This window comes from Schistocerca cancellata, chromosome 2 (assembly GCF_023864275.1).
Source record: "Schistocerca cancellata isolate TAMUIC-IGC-003103 chromosome 2, iqSchCanc2.1, whole genome shotgun sequence".
Taxonomy (NCBI): domain Eukaryota; kingdom Metazoa; phylum Arthropoda; class Insecta; order Orthoptera; family Acrididae; genus Schistocerca; species Schistocerca cancellata.
In genome coordinates, this window is record NC_064627.1 from 543,750,250 (window position 1) to 543,771,127 (window position 20,878).

A 20,878-nucleotide genomic window follows, 5' to 3' on the forward strand; every position below is an offset into this window, starting at 1 on the left:
ACACAGCAGGCATCAAGACCTTCGCGTGTTGTGCGTCACTGCCAATCTCTCTGTGGACGTATTTACTTGAGCACTGTACGGATTATAATTGCCTAGCTTTAAAAGGAGCAGAGACAGCACACACATTTTCTTTCCAGCACCTGATGTATAGGCTGCTCTATATAACAGGCACGTTCGTTAGGAGTACTATTAGCCTGCCTTATCGACCTACTTTGCAGGCCAGTTTTGATGTGTGAAAAAAAAAATTTCACTACATAAATGGTTTTTCACCAGATGACTTGAAATTTCCCTCTTCTTGTATAGTACGATACAGTTGCTTTGAGCACCCAGCACCTTATGCTGAGCCAGGTAATATGACAATCTTATTGGTATTTTATCATTGTTGCCCCTGTGGGGACTAGTTAAGTATCATCAACTACGTTTCTATGCACCTAAAAAATGTGTGTGTCTTCATAATATCACGAGTATAATCCTATATTTTACTGTGTATCACACATGGGAAGCGTCCACGGGAGTGATGCTGAGAGGGAGACAGGAAGATTGGGACATTGTCACTACTACATAGGTTATCATGGACTCCGCAGTGGATGGATGGGAGAAGAAAAGGGCTGCTGATGGAAATGTCACTGGCCAATAAAGTTCCGTACACCACACTAAAGTGTGGGGGGCATAAGTATTCCAGAGACCAAGCTAAGCGCCACCATGGTTAGCACACTCGACTCATTCATGAGGATGACCGTTCAAACCAGTTTCCAACCAACCAGATTTAGGTTTTCCGTGATTTCCCTAAATCGCTCCACCTAAACGCCAGGATTGTTCCTCTGAAAGGGCATGGCCGATTTCCTTCCCCATCCTTCGTACAATCCAACCTTGTGCTCCGTCCTCTAATAACGTATGTCGACGGGTCATTAACCAGATTCTTCCTTCCAGTATTCGAGAGACAAAGATGAAGTTGTGCCAGTACGTATGAGAAATTTATCATGGCCAGTGATCATTTTTGCACCCCAAAAAGGAGTATCTGAGGCACTTCATCATCGGGAGAGACGTAAATACTGCAGATAGTAATATCGTGAAATGTCCTTATCTGAACTGTCACAGCCTCTAAATGTGTATTAACAGGCACATGTTCTCTATACAGAGTGTCCAGAAAACATGTGCAAACTCTGCCTAACACCCTCTCATAGTTAGCACGATTCTTATATCATTCCGAGTATCCACAGAAGGCCAGGGTCTGCATTATTGCTGGAAACAAAGTCTTCTGAAGCGCAATGTAGAAGGCAGGAGGCAGGAGAAGTGCTTAAGTGATATTTAGCTGAACGAGGTAGTGGTAAAAACTGCTAAAATTCCATTGGAGACTTGTCGATACTCTGTGATGCCATGAAGGGACCAAGCAGGCAGGTTATGCCCTAGGGTCACATGCTGCCGCTGGTTGAGGGGTTATGGCATCAATATATGTAGATTCCAGGTTCCACTGTGTGGTGTGAACTGGGACCTCTCGGGCCGCCAAATCTCCGCCCTCATCAGAGAAGTGGAACAGCTACGATCTGGTGACAGGGAGGCCACTGGAATGTCCTTGGAGTACTTGTTCTTGTCTTTCCTCTCCTTACAGGATTTGGATGATTCTGAAGGCTTCTCTGAAGCAACTGCAGATAAAGATGATAGCAAAGCAATGGTACCAGTAGCCTGTGACTGCTTCATCCAGTAGCTGGTGTTCGATTGTAGACTGGCAGGAGTGTTGTAAAGAATGCCCCAACACACCCTCCGCGGCAAGAGAAGATTGTTTGTTTCCGGCTGGGAGGTGGGGACCAATGTCTCCAAAGTATGTGCGGGGCTAGTAGCAAAAGGGGAGCAGGCCTGGTTGAGCAGCACTGAGGACCCACTGTAGTAGGAGGTAACACAAGAGTACCGTCGCAAAGGAAGCAACGATGTCATAAATGTGGCGTGTGACATCGTTGTGCTGCTCATACTACTACTTGGCCTCCTGACAAGTAAATTTGTCGAGAGTCTTATCTCCTCCCCCTGGAAAATAGTGCAATCTAGTGAGCAAGCAGAATTGTGCTTTCCACAGTTGACACAGATGGGGAAGGACACAAAGAGCATTCACATGTAGCTCTTCCACAATCCTTATACATGGCGCTAGCATTGCAATGGGAGACATGTTCCCAAGTTTCAAGCACTTTAAGCACCGCATGGGAGCATACAGATTCACATTGCATCAGTATACCATCACCTATATCTTTTCAGGCAATGAAAAGCTCTCGAAGGCCAAGATGAAGGCACCAGTAGCGATCCTATTGTCCTTTGGCCCCCTGCATATATGACACACGAAGTGTATATCCCATCACTTTAAATTCGCACATAGCTCGTCATCAAAGTGTAAGAGCAAGTCTCTGTGCAAAATGATGTCCGGAACCATATTAAGACCTTCAAAGGAAGCGAGTCACCCATGTCATCAAGCTTGACTGTTTTGATCAAAATTGACTCTCTTCATTTTGAAGATGGCTGCAACTTCCCAAACTTTTTCTCTGTAGTTTCTACAAATACAAAAAGCTTTGTGGCCAAGAAGGAATCCCCACCTAAGTACTGGGGGGGAGTATTTCTGTGCTTGCTACTTAGCCCTATGTTTCTCCCATGGCACAGCTACGAAGGAAACATTTCAGAGTCTTATCTCTCTGTATTAGAGGAGGACTGACCTTTCAAAGAGACTGCTGGGCCGATGTGGCCACCAGCAGGAGATAATTTCATCTGCTTAATTTGTGGATCATCTGCCATGGTGCAACCCACTCCGAATGTGGGTTCTCCCCATGGGCACCACCCAGCCTGAGCAATGGCTACCTGGCCAGTATTCCATTGCTTGGAGTCATTCCCAGTAACAGTGGGCACCTACTCCTTGGCACACATGGAGAGTCTACAACTCTGGCACCATCAGTGATATCCCTATATGGTTAGGGTTCTACCACCGTGGAGGTACTTGACAACACCACTCACTACGAAATGGCTACTTTACTGGGTTTTGGGTACATTGCCTTATTAAAAGGAAAGGTGTAAGGTTGGAAGGGCACAACTGTGGAGCATACATTGCACTAGGCGACCTTCGTTCAAGATCCTCACTTCTGGAGAATTTTGAAAATTGGTGGCAGGTCAAACCCAACAATGTGGATCATGTTTTTCTTTAATGACAGGTTTTAGTAAATGCCATAAAAAGAAAAACTAGGATTACGCAGAACCAAGAAAACCATCTGATGGAGAGGGAAAGGGACAAGGGGCAAGGGATAGTTGAAGTAGAAGCTTGCAGCACAGAAAGGAAGTAATGCATCAGACGGGGTCCCATGGTATCCAAGCATGTACTCATAATAGTTGTGAGCACACTGGTGCGAAATGTTCTGATGGATTAACTATACTAACTATACTAACTATATAAACACATGTCAGCAAAATAAATTACATTCTTGTAACTCTTTTCTGGATCTGAGTAAGATTTCAGTTTCTACTTATTGACTTACAGAAAGCAAGTAACGTCCCTGATAGAGGCAGTTCTATGAACGTCGCAGGTTTAGAAGGAGCGTCCGAGTCTTACCAACTCGTTTTTAGATGATCTGATTTTTGCAGGTAGTGATATGGTTCCAGCACAGACGACCTGTCAACTAACATAACTGTCGCGAAGATCTGTGTAGAAATTAATAAAATGTGCAGTCACTTACGAACCGTTATTAGTTTACTGTAGCTCTAATGCCAAGGAACGTACTGACTGTATGTTCTTCCGCCAAACACTTGTGACCAAGATTCTTTAAGAGAAAAATTTGGAAGTAAGGATCTAGGACATAGATTACAAAGCATAAAACCTAAAAAACGAAAGGGGGAGGAGGGTGAGTGCTTTGAAAGGACAAGCTATTTGTTTGAAACAGTTACACTGCAAATACTGACAAACATATATTACCGAATTATTTTATAATAGTACTTTCACACACTATCTGCTTGCCACAAAGAATTCATCGCCCATAAAGTTATTACAGTGAAATTGCTTAGCACAAGAAACACACTACTTGAAAAATCTGTTCTGTGAAATATCAATGATTTTTCCTTTTAACACGAAAAATTATCCACACGACCCGCCACACGCCACACGCCATTCTGGCTTAGCGATACAGTGACCCATACATTTTTTAAAATATATTTCAACTTCATCACAGTTTTCGACTTACTACCATGCCATCATGATTTGTAACCATTACATAGTAACTTGTTGACTTAATTCTTAGTATGTAACATAGTTAGAAGTTAGCATGTTCTGATGATGGTAGCCAACTTCCTACCAGGATGCAGAAGTAGTTTTACAACTATAGTACACTATCACCAAAAAATATAGCCACATACTGACCATTTAAACGATTTGTAAGTTACGTTTCCCCAAATACATAGAGCGATTCACTGTAAATTAGCATATGATGATTTACTAAGAAGTCTTAACAAGTAATGATGCTATTTGTGTAAATTCAGGCTGAAATATATAGTACACGTTCCTTCTGCTTTTTCGACTTCACGAAATTTATTGGCTCAATTTCTTTCGTGAGGCAGAAGTAAACAGCTACTACTGCTGCTTTGTTAACGCTTGTCTTTATGTAACGCCATCAACAGTTTCTTAATTCAGTAATGGGTGTCAATCTGTGAATTTCGTGTCAAAATCTTTTCGCTGTTTTTCCAGATACATGTCCCGTAAATTTGTTATCAGGCTACATAGCTGAGATACCGGGACGTAAAGAAACCGCTATTTCGCTTAAAAAGAAGCTGCTTAACAGTTTATGACAAACGGAGGTCAAAAACGTAAATCTGTAAATAATTTGTGACTTAACAAATCTGGTGACAAAAATTATGGTTAAGTTATGGCTATGTTCGATGCAGTATGGTCTAGACAGAAAATGTTCGAGGAAGACTAAAAACTAATTGTATTTTGTTCAAACAAGATAGGTATTAGAACGCGCCCACATCAGACCCTACCTCGTTGAAAAAAGAGTTGATCAACTTGCAGAACAAAAGCCTATCGACATTTCTGCAAATCCAGGTTGGTTGTGACGTTACATGACGAAAACGGCACAGTGCTGAAAATGTTTCCGAGTATGAATTCCGATTGCTTGCAGTCTACATTGCCTTCACTATTTGTACAATATGACAAGCAAGACTCAGCGTTGACGAAACTGGATTATTTTACTGCAGCTGACAAACTTCATTGTTTAGTGGTAATTCAGAGGGGAAAATATCTAAGGAAAGAATACTATAGTAGTAGGATGCAGTTCAGGTGGATGTGAAAACTACCATTACTTGTCATTAGAAAAAGTTTAAAATTGGCGGTTTTAAAAATATGAGAACATTAACAGTTTAATATATGAAGTAGAAAAGCGAGTTTTCCCAAGACAAGTTGCAACTATTGTTCATAATCGACGGGAACTATCTAAACCAACTGCTCCGAAAATATTTATTCTCAATCTAAGTAAATTGCGATATCTCTCCATCAATTTATTAGAAGGATTACACACATTCCTTTCTGTGTAGAATTTTGCATGTCAGATGACTACAAATTGTTTTCGACGAGTGGGCTTTTCACTGAGGTAAGGGGAATTTTCTAAAGTACCAGGTTCTTTTGAGCCTAAAGAATTCGCAGACCCTGAAACTGAGCCGACGTTTAATGAAACATTTGGAGAAGTTTTTACATTCTTACACTATCCTACAATCCCATTGGATGAAACGTTGTAGTCTATGTAATGTATACATAGGTCGATGATAGACATTTTGGAGATCGTCCCTTGCTCTGTTGATCTGTATGACGACGAAATAAATCTTGCAGTTATCTTTCTCACCGCATCAAGAACGCAGAACTTCGTTACAAATACGTGCAGCTGTTCTGATGGGCATTCGAATGGCGAAATGAATAAAATGACATACTTAATTTGCCGAAAATTGGACGCTAAACCAGAACCGGAGAAACAAAATGCAGAAAATACAGGGTACTGTATAGAGGCTCAATGTACAGCACGCACCTAAAGGAGAATTTTAGTAGGAAATCTATTGTACTCTATAAAAACTTGACAAGATCGAACATAGTTTTTTTTTTTATTTTCATACATGCATCGCTTAACGTGCGAAAACATTTTGGGCCCTTCAGTTCCGTGATAATCTTTCACTATCTTGATAAAATTAAAAACCTGCAAGCATTTACTACATACCAAAATACTAGTTTCCTTTACCCCTTTATGCATTACTACTATTTAGGTATACAGTCGTATGAAACATCTTCGCTACGTAAGACATGTTGCATTTTACGTTTACATGATTACAATTCACACGAAGATCTAGCCAGGGGGTTCACAGAATCACTTTCTCGACCATTCCATTCCCTAGGACCATGTGAAAAAAAATGAACATTTAGATCCTTCCGTTCGTGCTTTATTGTATGACGATGGTCATTGGTCTCCTATGTAGGTTAGAGTCAAATCTTTTCGCACTGACGAGAAAGTAGTTTTTACGACTGCCACTCTCAACTCTCGTATAATATTCGTGACACCTTTTTCGCGATGATACAAAACTAGCTGCATTTTGAACTTTTCCGATGTCCTCCGTCAACCCTATCTACTAAAGGTTCAATATTTATTGACAAGACTATTTTGTCAAATCTTCGGTACACTGAAGCGAGCTCGCGCTATCAATAATATTGACAATAGATAACGCTTTTTTATAAGGTTAAGACAGCGAACACCCAACAGGAAGCGTGCTGCAATTTTACTAGCTATAGTTTGCAAGCAACAGAAAACGAAAAAGAGGAAATAGGTCCGAGAATGTTTGAAAAGACGGTGCAACTGGTAATTTATTGACACATCAGACCACGGACCCAAAAGATATCAAATGATTTCCCGATGAGTCCTGCATCGTACGACAAGTCAATACCGACACGAGATGAAACAGCAGCAAAGTACGTTAATAAGAAAGGCAACCGCAGACTACAGGAGATAGGAGTAACAGTTTTCCGGCAACAGGCGGGCAATTCTAATGCGTTCTGTAATATCAGTAAGCATTTAGTAAAAATCTATGGGAACCTGTGAAGCAATTATATATGCCTAGAAACTCTATGTTGAGGCAATTAACATGAAACATTTGCGATACGTGATAATTAGGTGAAATAGACATGCATTTCAAACATCTCTCATTAGTCATTGCAAATAAGTGATGGTACTGATCCCCCATGGTACACAAAACGGGTCAGATCGTTGTTGCACAAGCAACGAAAAAAAAGCATGCCAAATTTAAAAGAATGCAAAATCCCAAAATTGGCAAAGTTTTACAGAAGTACGAAATATGGCGCGTTCTTCAATGCAAGATGCTTTTAATAATTTCCACAACGAAATTCTGTCTCGAAATCTGACAGAAAACCCAAAGAGATTCTGGTCAACATAAAGCACACCAGTGGCAAGACGCAATCAATACCTCCACTGCGCTATAACAACGGTGATGTCACTGATGACAGTGCCACTAAAGCAGAGTTATTAAACACGGTTTTCCGAAACTCCTTCACAAAAGACGACGAAGTAAAATATTCCTGAATTCCAATCAAGAACAACTGTCAAGACGAGAAACATAAGTAGATATCTTCGGTGTAACAAAGCAGCTTAAATCACTTAATAAAGGCAAGGCCACCGGTCCAGATTCTATACCACTCAGGTTCTTCTCAGAGTATGCTGATACAATATTTAGCAATTATATACAACCACTCGCTCACAGAAGATCCGTACCTAAAGACTGGGAAATTGCTCAAGTCACACCAATACCCAAAAATGGAAGTAGTACTAATCCGCTGAATTACAGGCCTATCATTAACGTCTATTTGCAGTAGGGTTTGGAACATCTACTGTATTCGAACATTATGAAGTACCTCGAAGAAAACTATTTATTGACACAGTTAGCATGGTTTCAGAAAATATCGTTCTTGTGAAACAACTAGCTCTTTACACTCAAGTAATGAGTGCTATCGACAGGGGATGTCAAATTGATTCCATATTTTTAGATTTCCAGAAGGCTTTCGACATCTCATCACAAGCGTCTTCTAACAAAACTGCGTGCCTACGGAGTATCGTTCGGTCGTGCGACTGGCTTCGTTATTTCCTGTCAGAAAGGTCACAGTTCGTAGTAATAGACGGAAAGTCATCGAGTAAAACAGAAGTAATATCCGGCGTTCCCCAGGGAAGTGTTATAGGCCATCTATTGTTCCTGATCTATATTAACGACGTAGGAGACAATCTGAGTAGCCGTCTTAGATTGTTTGCAGATGATGCTGTCATTCACCGTCGTGTAAAGTTATCAGATGATCAAAAACGACTTGCAAAATGATTTAGATGACATATATGTACGGTGCGAAAAGTGGCAATTGACCCTGAGTAAGGAAAAGTGTGAAGTTGTTCACATGATTACTACAAGAAATCGGCTAAATTTCGATTACGCGATAAGTCACACAAATCTGAAGGCTGTAAATTCAACTAAATACTTAGGGATTACAATTACAAATAACCTAAATTGGAACGATCACATTGATAATATTGTGGGTAGAGCAAACCAAAGACTGATTCATTGGCAGAACACTTAAAAAGGTGCAACAGGTCTACTAAAGAGACTGCTTACACCACGCTTGTCCGCCTTATTCTGGAGTATTGCTGTGCGGTGTGGGATCCGCATCAGGTGGGACTGACTGATGACATCGAAAAAGTACAAATAAGGGCAGCTCGTTTTGTATTATCGCGAAATAGGGGAGATAGTGTCACAGACATGATACGTTAATTGGAGTGGCAATCATTAAAACAAAGGCGTTTTTCGTTGCGATGGGATCTTCTCATAAAATTTCAATCACCAGTTCTCTCCCCCGATTGCGAAAACATTGTTGGCACCCACCTACATAGGGAGAAAAAATTAAGTGCTCGTTTTTCCCGCGTGCCGTTCGAAAGTGGAACGGTAAACAGATTGCTTGAAGGTGGTTCATTCAACCCTCAGAGGTACTTTATTGTAAATAGCAGAGTAATCACGTACACGTAGACGAAGGTATGACGTTTTTCGAAGTGGAAGCATTTTTCCTAACTGCTACGTAATTCACTAATCTGTACTATAGTTTCAAATTAATAAAGCAAGCAGTGTTTTAGAGAATCCTCCGTTAACTAGCATAAAATAGCATATAGAATGATTAACCCTACATAGATCTATTAGAATTGTACGTGTGTTAAAAGAGTACTAAACATTTAAAATGGGGTATGATATACACAAAAGGCGAAACAAAAACTAAATGCACACTAACGCCGCGAGGCTGGGACATGAAGCTCTTAATATCTGAATGGAGAATATTGTCGAACCGTCAATATTATACCTCACACATTCTGTACGTATTGACGATACTACGAATATTTTGAGGGCCATTAACGCTACTCGTCAGTATTTTCACCACTGACTATACGCACTCACTGATGGTCAATATACTGGCGGTTTGACAATATTATTGAACGTATGAGGGCTTCAAGTAACCAATACCGCGCAGCAATGCTCCAAAAGAGGGCAGGCAAGCGTAGTGAAGGCAGTCTATGGTAAATTTGTTACGTCTACGAGTTCTGCGAAAACACCTTGTCTTTAGTTCGCCTCCGCAAGCCGTTTTATACGTTATGGTTCCAATTTAAGTAAATAGTAACTGTGGCGGTTACCCACTTTTCGCACCACACACATGTCTCTTTTCAATCATTTTCCAATAAGTTTTGCGTTTTGATCTTCTGGTGATTCTACTAGATAGTAAAGCATCAGTTGCAAAGAATCGGAGAGGTCTGCTCAGACTGTCTTCTACATTTTTCATACAGATTAAGAACAAAGGACCTATAGCACTTCCTTGAGTTAACCCCACATTTCTCTTCACACGAAAACTCCCAGTCAATTACTATGAAATGTGACATAACATAATACCGAACACTATGATCTGTCAATGGCAACTGTCTTCATTTAAACATTTAATTAGTGTTTGTTCTATATACACTTACGGTCACGTCAACGCTCCGCCTAACCCCTACTTTTTTACCATTGAGGGATTTGTTGGGTGTTTGGACTCAAAATTAAAGTACTTTAATTCTACAATGGCAGTTCAAAACTGGCTCTGACCACTATGGGACTTAACTTCTGAGGTCATCAGTCCCCTAGAACTTAGAACAACTTAAACCTAACTAACCTAAGGACGTCACACACATCCACGCTCGAGGCAGGATTCGAAAATGCGACCGTAGCGGTCGCTCGGTTCCAGACTATAGCACCTAGAACAGCTCGGGCATACAACGGCAGTGTCTTAGAATGTTTTCATTCAGAGAGTTCTGAAACATGGTAAGCATAAATGGAAACAGTTAACGCTAACTACCGTCCAAAACACTTCGTCCCGTTTTGGAGGCGTTGGACCAACAGGAGAGAAGATTCCCTATAAATTACATACTGGATTTTCGTCCGAATTTTCATAGCCTAGCTAAGAGTGGCAAATGGACAAATAGGGAAGGTATTAAATTTAGCAGTACGACGACTTGTTTCGAAGAAGAAGAAGAAGAAGAAACAAGTAACTGCTTGAAAGCAAAGACGGTACTCAGAAAATTTAATAATTTTGCTCTCTTCAGGTATTAGGCGAAACTACCTTTATCTCCTCTTCCTCGACACTTACAATTCCTAGCCTTTAAAGGGAGTGTGTCACTCTTCTTTGTACGTGTTCGCGCCAAAAGTCAGTAATTTAAGGGAAAATATTTCTTGAGCAGCTACTGTTAGCTAGGAAAACGTAATGTCAAAAAGCTCGTCTCTTCAAGGCCCCGCTATTTTGAGCATAATCTTTGCATATTTATGTGATATTTAATTCAAGACGGCTCTTTGAATTACGTTCTAAATTCTGGACTTTTAGGGAAAGGAGAACGCTAGGAAAACAAATGTTCTTTCAACAAAAAATGAGAAAAAAATTGGGAATAAAAAATTGGGAAAACTGTTCAAATGTCTTGCGAAATTATTTGTGTAAAAGTAGAAACATAATTGATTAGAGAAACATTTGACGCGCCTACAATGTTTATCATGTAGAGCCAATGTAATGCCGATTGAGAAGTTAATGTACGACGTTGAACTAAGAATCTCCAGAGTACCAGGATTGTTTTTGGTGGATTATGTAGACCGTGCCGTCTGCTGTTGTATGTCCTTGACATATTTCAACCATCTATGCCCGAAAATTTAAGTAAACTCCGAAAATTTTTCAGCATGAGAAAAATTTTAGAGAATCCTTGGAACTGCACGAAAGTGAATGCATCATTTCGGGCACCGTTCAAAGGCGCTACAAGTGTGTGTGTGTGTGTGTGTGTGTGTGTGTGTGTGTGTGTGTGTGTGTGTGTGTGTGTGTAATTATTTTCATATTAAACTGAGTATTTTAAACATTTGAAGTTCCTCACTTTTTTGGATAATCAGTAACAGTCAGTTATGATATTTACAGTCGTCTGCGGGGAGACAGTGTCGCGGAGAAACACGGGCTACAGTACCTGCAACAGCGAACGGCCCAGCACCGGTAGCCCAGCGCACAGTACGGACGGACGGACGGACGGACGGACGGACACACACACGTGTCGTGGCAGTGTACTCACGCTCGCGGCTCACGGACGACGCGCCGCCTCATCGCGTGCCGGGCCAGCTCACGTCGTCGCCTCCCGCTGGCACACACTGCTCCACTCGCGGCCACGGCCTACACTCTGCAGCCGCACACGCTACGTCAGCACCATAATGCTCGCGAACCAGCTTCAGCTTATCGAGCCCCAGCGCTTCCGCTCTTCCCGTTACCACGTAGCGCCATCTGCAGTCTACGGTTTGCACCCTCTCCAAACGTTTCCGAAATGACTAATGCAGTCACTCCCAACCGTAACTGTACAACAGTAAAAGCCGCTGCCACCAAATTCGCTACGTCTTCATGTATACTCCACGAGCTCTAATTTTTCTCATTTTCTCGTCACGGTCATTTCGCGAGATCTTGACGCGTTTCCACGTGGCGGATAACTGGATTGGGTCTGCACCTGTATAATCCACTTTGCAGAGGAAACTGCTGCAATTTTCCTTCCGATGTCATTTGTAGACCAGTTTACGAAACCTATGTATATTGAGGAAGCAGTAAAGGAAACAAAAGAAAAGTTTGGAGTAGGTATTAAAATCCATGGAGAAGAAATAAAAACTTTGAGGTTCGCCGATTACATCGTAATTCTGCCAGAGACAGCAAAGGACTTGGAAGAGCTGTTGCTTGAAAGCAAACAGGGTACTCAGAAAATTTAGTAATTTTGCTCTCTTCAGGTATTAGGCGAAATTGCCTTTACTCTCATACTCGACACTTATAATTTCTAGCCTTTAAAGGGAGTCTGTCACTTCTTTGTACGTGGTCGCTCTAGAAGTCAGTAATTTAAGGAGAATATAAGATGAACATCAACAAAATCAAAACGAGGATAATGGAATGCAGTCGAATTAAGTCGGGTGATGCTGAGGGAATTAGATTACGAAATGAGTCACTTAAAGTAGTAAAGGAGTTTTGCTATTTGGGGAGCAAAATAACTGACGATGGTTGAAGTAGAGAGGACGTAAAATGTAACCTGGCAATGGCAAGGAAAGCGTTTCTGAAGAAGAGAAATTTGTTAACATCGAGTATTGATTTAAGTGTCAGGAAGTCGTTTCTGAAAGTATTTGTATGGAGTGTAGCCATGTATGGAAGTGAAACATGGACAATAAGTAGTTTGGACAAACAGAGAGTGGAAGCTTTCGAAATTTAGTGCTACAGAAGAATGCTGAAGATTAGTAGGGTAGATCACATAACTAATGAGGAGGTATTGAATAGAATTGGGGAGGAGTTTGTGGCACAACTTGACAAGAAGAAGGGACCGGTTGGTAGGACATGTTCTGAGGCACCAGGGTATCACAAATTTAGCATTGGAGGGCAGCGCGGAGGGTAAAAATCGTAGAGGGAGACCAAAAGATGAATACACTAAGCAGATTCAGAAGGATGTAGGTTGCAGTAGGTACTGGGAGATGAAGAAGCTTGCACAGGATAGAGTAGCATGGAGAGCTGCATCAGAGCAGTCTCAGGACTGAAGACCACAACAACAACAACAACAACAACAACAACAACAACAACGTTTCCACCATCGTTGCTGTACGGAGAAAGAAGAAGTTGTTAAGTCAATAACAAAAAGGTAAAAAGAAACACATATTAGATTTTTTCAACATCATTTTCCTTATTTTGTAAAACAAGGGTATCATTGATCATGTTAAGCACCACAAATGACACTAATGTTACAATGAAAATCATCTCACCTGTATTACTCCACATTTACTGTGTTACGAGCGGTTGTATTCGTTGGACATCTTCGGGTTGTCGAGTTGTGCTAAAGTCATGGCGCAAATGGTGTGGTTGTCGTACGTTTATGTTGAAGACCAAGTCCAAAAGAAATGACCACAAACATTCTGACAACCGCCTGGAGAGCAGAGAAGGCGTGCAACGTATAGCAAACTACCCAACCTGAAGGTGTTTAACGAACGAAACGGGTTGTAACAAAATAAATGTATAATACTACAGCTGAGGTAGTTTTCATTAATCATTAACAAAGGATATGACTGCCTGATCACGCCAAGTCGCAAATAAGTTGTACCAGCGGCACACAATCATACAATTGAAACTTTACACTCATCACAGTTAAAATATTCAAATGTTCCCACGCGTATCCACTCTCTACTGTGCTGAGTGCACAATTTAAAAAGTGTCATGATGTTCAACCATTTTTAAGATTTGGCGTAGTATGAAAATCATATCCTTATTTTATAAAAAAACGAAATGTTGTAGAAAATGGGAAAAAACCTTATACGAGTAATTTTTTACCTTTCTGTTTTAGACTTACAACCTTTCCTTTCCACGTACAGTATTGGTAGTGAAAATATAAGATTCCCAAACCGATCTGCGAATGAAGCTCACAGAAAAATTGTAGCCTTCCGTAGGATCTATACCCGCTACCCGAAAAAAAAAGAAGTACGATGCATGTAGGAAGAAGTAAAGCTTTGTCTGGTCATTCTTGGAACGTATGATCTCGGAATTTTAAGGGTAAACTGTCCGTAGACACAGCAAACGTCTTACTGCGACTGCCAACGCAATTTGATAAACATCTTCGAAACGTCCCCAACCTTACTAAACGAAGACATGCGAAACAGATATTCTCTAGCTTTCACGTTGACCCTGCCTGGTAAGAGTCGCAGACTGAAGACCAATACTCAAGAACCAGCTGAAAGTGGTGTTTTTTTCGCCCGCACGCCACTTCTTACGTGGATTAGGATTCTTGCAATCAATCTCATCCTACCATCTGCTTTTTCTACGACTCCGTAACCAAGCGAGGTAGCGCACTCGACAAGAATCACATAGTCCACTCGCTACCTTGATTTAGGTTTTTCGTAGTTCCCTTAAGGCGCTTAATACAAATATGGAGCGAACGTAAAGCTCGTGTTAAGCTAGTTATCAATCTGTTTTTTTTTTTTTTTTTAATGTGTGTGAAATCTTATGGGACTTAACTGCTAAGGTCATCAGTCCATAAGCTTACACACTACTTAACCTAAATTATCCTAAGGACAAACACACACACCCATGCCCGAGGGAGGACTCGAACCTCCGCCGGGACCTGCCGCAGAGTCCATGACTGCAGCGCCGTAGACCGCTCGGCTAATCCTGCGCGGCATCAATCTGTTATCAAAACCTTTACATCTTCATCTACACTCCGCAGGCCACCTTACTGAGTGCGACTCAGGGAACTTTGAGTAGCAGTGTCACCTTCCCCTTTTCCTGTTCCTGTCATGAATGGCTCGCGGGAAGAGCGACTGTTGGCAAGCCTCCGCGTCAACTCGTATCCCTAATTTTTACCTTCGTTGTCTTTCCGTGATGTATACGAAGGAGGAGACAGCATATTGATTGATTCTTCTAGGAACGCACGCTCTCGGAGCTTTAACGCCAAAGCCCGCCGTGATGCAGATCGCATCTCTTGCGGCGTGTGTCACTGGAATTGGTTGGGCATCTCCGTGAGGCTTTCGCGCTTACTAAATGAACCAGTAACGAAACGCGTCGCTGATCTCTGGATATTCTCTGTTTCCTCTAGTCCTGTTTCCTCTAGTCCTATTTCCTCCGGTCCTTCTTCACGAGTCAAGTGGTCCTTGGCCACTGTCAAGTGGAGACTGGTGTGGTTGTTGCCCTCATACAGGGTAAACATTAATAAAACCGACAAACTGCAGGGACGGATTCTTGACTGAAAATGGAGGGAAAAAGGTCCTATGAACATGTGTCCGGAAATGCATCGTTGCCACGGTAGATGGCGCTGACGAATGAAAGTTCCTCGGACCACGTGCCGTGTCTGTAACCCACAGATGATGATTATGCAGACTGATGATGCCCGTTCTGGTAAAGAATGCTTCGTCTATAAAGACGACCGATAACAGTAATGCCATAGTTGTGATGGTCTGGTGCAAAAACCACCGACAAAATCCTTCCCGTTGAGCGGAATCCGCTGCTGATTATATTTGTACCCGTTGCAGGTGATAGGGATAGTAGTGACTGTCGTGGGGGATACACATAATTGTTCTTTGGCTTGTACCATGTTGGCGGGCCACTTGCCTGGAGCTTGTACTACGGTTCGTCTCAATATCCTGTAGAACGTAGTCCTCCAATTCTGGTGTATGCACAGTCCGCCGTTTCCCTGCACGTTCGTCTGTCTGAAAGGACCCATAAACACACAAACGCCCAAAATGGTTCAAATGGCTCTGAGCACTATGGGACTAAACATCTGAGGTACCAGTCCCCTAGAACTTAGAACTACTTAAATCTAACTAATCTAAGGACATCACACACATCCATGCCCGAGGCAGGATTCGAACCCGCGACCGGATTCGAACCTGCGACCGTAGCGGTCACGCGGTTCCAGACTGAAGCGCCTAGAACCGCTCGGCCACTCCGGCCGGCGCCCAAAATGGGTTTGAAATGTTGTGTGATGTGGTTGGTGTCTGTGATGGTATTTGTTTTGGTATAGCCGTGCTGTTTCTCGATTGTTTCCACCTGCTTGGCCGTACGAAAACACCAATCGACTTGTTCCCGACATGAATACCGAATCATTCTGCTGCTTAATACGCTGCGTCAATCACACAGTCTGCAACGCAAGGAACACACGGCACGCAGTAAGAGGGACTTCCATTCGCCAGTGCCATCTACCGTGGCAACGATGCATTTCCGGACACACGCTCATAGAGCCCTTTTTTTTCCCTCCACTTCCAGTAAGGAAGCCATCCTCGCAGTTTGTCGGTTTTATTAATGTACATCCCGTATTGCCCTATCTGTGACGTCCCGTTAACGGAATACTTTGAGAACATCGTGCTGGACATGTCTCCTGCAAACCCTACTTGCATTTACCATTATGTCGACGACATATTCGTTGTATGGTCTCATGGATGTGAAATGCTGTCGGACGGTGCCTCAGCCACAGTGTTTACCGACAACGCACCTACAAGGTGGCAACTATCGCCCATCACGTTCTGTTCTGAGGACCTCAAGGCATTGAGCGAAAGCAATTTCAGCCGCTGAAAACCTGCCGAAAGAAATGAGCCACTTACAGAAATGTCAAAGGAAAACGGCTACAACCACCATCAAATTTAGGAAGCCATTTCACCAAAGACTCGTAAACGGAATCCCACTGAGGTGAACACAGAGAAGCTTGCGTTTTTACCGTTCTATGGCTCAATATCAGGAAAGATAGCCAACCTGTAAGGAGTCCTGGAATCGATTCAGACTTCACGACAGAATAAAAAATTCGACAACTTATGAGACTGGTGACAGATGATGTGAGCCTAAGAACGCCAGGAACATACAAAATACCGTGTGGGTGTGGACAGTTTCAAGTTGGACGGACTGGGCGCACTACAGAACTGCGCCACATACCACACGAATTCCCGCTTACAGATTTCCGAGAAAACAGAGGTAGCAGAATATAATATGGAAAACAGACACCGAAAAGATTTATTATTAAACGAACAACTGATTTCTGGGACAGCGTTTTAAGAGTAGCGACCGACATAAAAATATCTGAAAAAATACTCAATCTAATCAGGACGTATGGAAATTATCCTACTCCAGACGTAAAAGATGGTCCCTTCTTTTCTTTTTCAACAGATGCGCCACCTCAACCATCCACAAAAATTCGAAAACTTTACTGGCGTACAAAGCCTGTAAATAATGAAATATATGTACGTGCTCCCTTCCGGAAGGAACACTTAACTCATAATTCTTATGAACAACGCACAAGAACGGTTCCGTACATATAAATGAGTCCGACTACCACAAAAAAACTTTCGATGCACCCTATGGGCTGTCTGTTGGGTGATATATACATGTTGCTAATCATTACCTTACGTAAGCAATAGTGTACCCAGAAGATTAAGTCGTAATTTCACTTAAGAACAAGTCGGTATTAGAATAAGGATTTAACCTACATTGGAGAGGCAAGAAGTCCGAGAATGTTTTGTACACCAAGTCGGTATATTGCACTTTTTTGCTTACGTGTCTCCTCCCCTCTCAATGTTTTAAAGTATTTTTACTTACTCGTACTGCGAGTTACAATGCTGTCTTGTTATAATTAGTTATTGCAAAAAGGTGGGAAATGAAGGAGATGATACTTGGATAAGTTGAAAGAACCAAAGGTTGTTGATGAGAGTTTCAGAGGCAGCATTAGGGAACAATTGACATGAACAGGGGAAAGAAATACAATAAAAGAAGAATGGGTAGCTTTGTGACATGAAATAGACAAGGCAGCAGAGGATCAAATATGTAAAAAGATGAGGTCTATCAGAAATGCTTGGGTAGCATAGGAGATATTGAATTTAACTGATGAAAGGAGAAAATATAAAAATCCAGCAAATGAAGCATGCGAAAGAGAATACAAACGTCTAAAAAATGAGACTGACAAGAAGTGCAATATGGCTAGGCAGGAATGGATAGAGGAGAAATGTAAGGACTTAGAAGCGTATTTTTCACTAGGGAAAAGATAGATGTTGTCTACAGGAAAATTAAATAAGCCTTCGGAGAAAAGAGAAACAGCTGTATGAATATCTAGAGCTCAGATGGAAAACTATTCTTAAGCAAAGAAGCGAAAGCTAAAATATGGGAGGAATCCGTAGAGAGGCTATACAAGGGTAATGAACAATAAGCCTATATTACAAAAAGGGATGAGGAAACAGATGAAGTTGAATCAGGAGATATGATACTGCGAGAAGAATTTGACGAAGCTCTGAAAGATCTTAGTCGAAGCAAAGCACCTGTAGTCGACGACATTTCGTCTGAACTACTGATCCATGGGAGAGCAAGCCATGGCGAAATTATTCCATCTGGTGTGCACGATATATGAAACAGGCAAATATCCTTAAATGTAAAGAAAACTCCAATTCAGAAGACAAAAGGCGCGAACAGTTTCGAACGTTACCGAGCTATTTGTTTAATAAGTCATGTTTGCAAAATACCGACACGAATTGTTTACAGAATAAAGCCAAAATTTGTAGATACGGACCTTGAGGACGATCAGTTTGCGTTCCAGAGAAATGTAAGAATATGCGAAACCGTACTGACTCTATTACTAATGTCAGAAGACAGACTGAAGAAAGGCCAATTTATGTTTATAGCACTCGTAGGAGTAGAGAAAGCCTCTGGCTACCTAAACTGCAATACATTCTTTAGAACATAAAGGTGGCAGGGGTAAAATATAGGGAACCAAATGTAAACTTCTACAGATATCAGACAGCTCTTATAAGAGTGAAGGGTATGACAGGGAAGCAGTGGTTGAGAAGGGAGTGAGTCGGGCTTGTATCCCATCCCCGATGTTATTCAATCTGTACATTGAGCAAACAGTAAAGGAGACCAAAGAAAAATTTCGAGAAGAAATATTTGGGTGAGCAGATGAACGGAATGGGCGGGAGAATATAATATGAACATCAACGAAAGAAAAACAAAAGAATGTAAATTAACTCAGGCTACGCTTAGGGAATTAGATTACGAAATGGGACACTAAAAGTGCTAGATAAGTCTCATCATTTGGGAAATAAAATAACTGATGATGGCTGAGGTAGAGAGAATATAAAGACTGGCAATGCCACAAAAAACGTTCTGAAAAAGAAAAATTTGTTAACATCGAATATAAATTTAGATGTTAGGCAATCATTTCTGAAGGTATTTGTCTGGAGTGTAGCCCTGTACGAAAGTGAAAACTGAACGATAAGCAGTTCAAACAAGAAGAGAATAGAAGCTTTTTTAAATGTGGTTATACAGAAGAAATCACATCAGAGGGGTAGGTCGCGTAGAGGTACTGAACAGAATTGGGGAGAAAAGAAATTTGTGGCATACCTTGACTAAAAAAAAGGGATCGGTTGATAGAACATAATCTAAGACATAAGGAATCATCAATTTGGTACTGGAGGGACGTGTGTGGGCGGGTGAGTAAAAATTTTATAGAGAGACGAAGAGGCGAATAGCGTACGCAGGTTCAAATGGATATATGTCACAGGAATAATTCGGAGATGAAGAGGCTTGCACAGGATAGAGTAGCGTGGAGAGCTGCATCGGTCTTGTCTTCGGACTTCACCACGACAACAAAATCAGCTATTATGACACGTTCTTATGAAATAATTATAACGAGAATCAAATGTAACAAGCAAACTTCTCAAAATTGCAACATCCTCATAACTTGTATTGTTTGTATCTTTTATTGAAAGCTCTTTCCTCAATACTATCTTGACAACAAAAAACCGCTATGTATGGCCACTTGTGCAGAAGAGGTAAAGTAGTAAGCCTGCACTCTTATAGTTAGTGCAGTTCAGTAGAGCGCGTTCTGTTCCCAATCGTCGAGGAGACAACGCAGCTAGTGCACGAAGGGTCTGCTAACATGCCTTGAAGGGTCATTTCACACTTAAGCCTTCCTCTCACGAAACATGAAAACGCAGTGGACGAGGAGCTGCTGACATCACAGCGTGGAATTACAGGTTCCACTACACTGCAGAGCGCAAAATAAAGAATCTGGCTTTCAGATTTTTGCCTCGTGGAGAGGAACATGGCCAATAAGAAGCGACATCGTTTTTACCTCACAAGCAGAGCTTTGGAGCCGCCATACTGTATAGAGCTAAATTCCGTAGTTATTTTTTTATTGCAGAGTATGTGGCATGAACAAAACGCGTCGTTTTACTTACAATTTGTTCTAACAAAAGGCAGGAAACTACATATTGGTACGTAAAGGCTTCCTGTAGTTGACGTTTTTAGCGTTATGACTCGTGTGCTACAGAAGTACGCCACTTCACTGCTACGGCACAATGATCATCTGTCAAAAACGCATCTTTTTGGTATAATTTGCCTATTAAATATCAAATAATGACATTTTAAAACACAGCCTTCAGACAGCGTATGCCGATTGCTATATTGAAGCTGTAGCACAGTTGGGAGCGTCGTGAGCTCGAGAGTTGTGAAGGAAAAGGTAGCAGGACCGCCCACCTCCTTCCAGCTTTTTCTCACCTTTTGTTTTCAAGAAGATTCTGAGTCTTTCGTATTCATTTAATGGAAGTATGATCGCAAAAGTTGATGTTGTTTATTATAAACAATGTATCTCCTGTAATTCTTGTTGCGAAGGCCAGCGACTGGAATATTTCTCCAGAAGCGAGAAATCTTAGCGTGACTTCCAGTCTATGAAAGTAACAGAAGTTACAAACTGGAAGTTTCTGCTATTATGAAACTTTCTGTAAAATAATGGTTTAATGACTAGCTCATGTAAAT

General features: G+C 41.5%; 1 protein-coding gene across 4 annotated transcripts in view; it reads right to left on the reverse strand.

Annotated features, from left to right (window-relative positions):
• Positions 1-20,878, reverse strand: part of LOC126162113 (UDP-sugar transporter UST74c) — a 164,149-nt gene that overhangs the window by 86,099 nt on the left and 57,172 nt on the right. The window contains exon 1 of one of the 4 annotated variants that reach the window (XM_049918397.1): positions 11,559-11,598. The exons of the other annotated variants lie outside the window; for them this stretch is intronic. The gene's annotated coding sequence lies outside the window, so the exon portion shown is untranslated. Of the gene's footprint in view, positions 1-11,558; positions 11,599-20,878 lie in introns of those variants that run through there. 4 annotated transcript variants of the gene reach the window in all.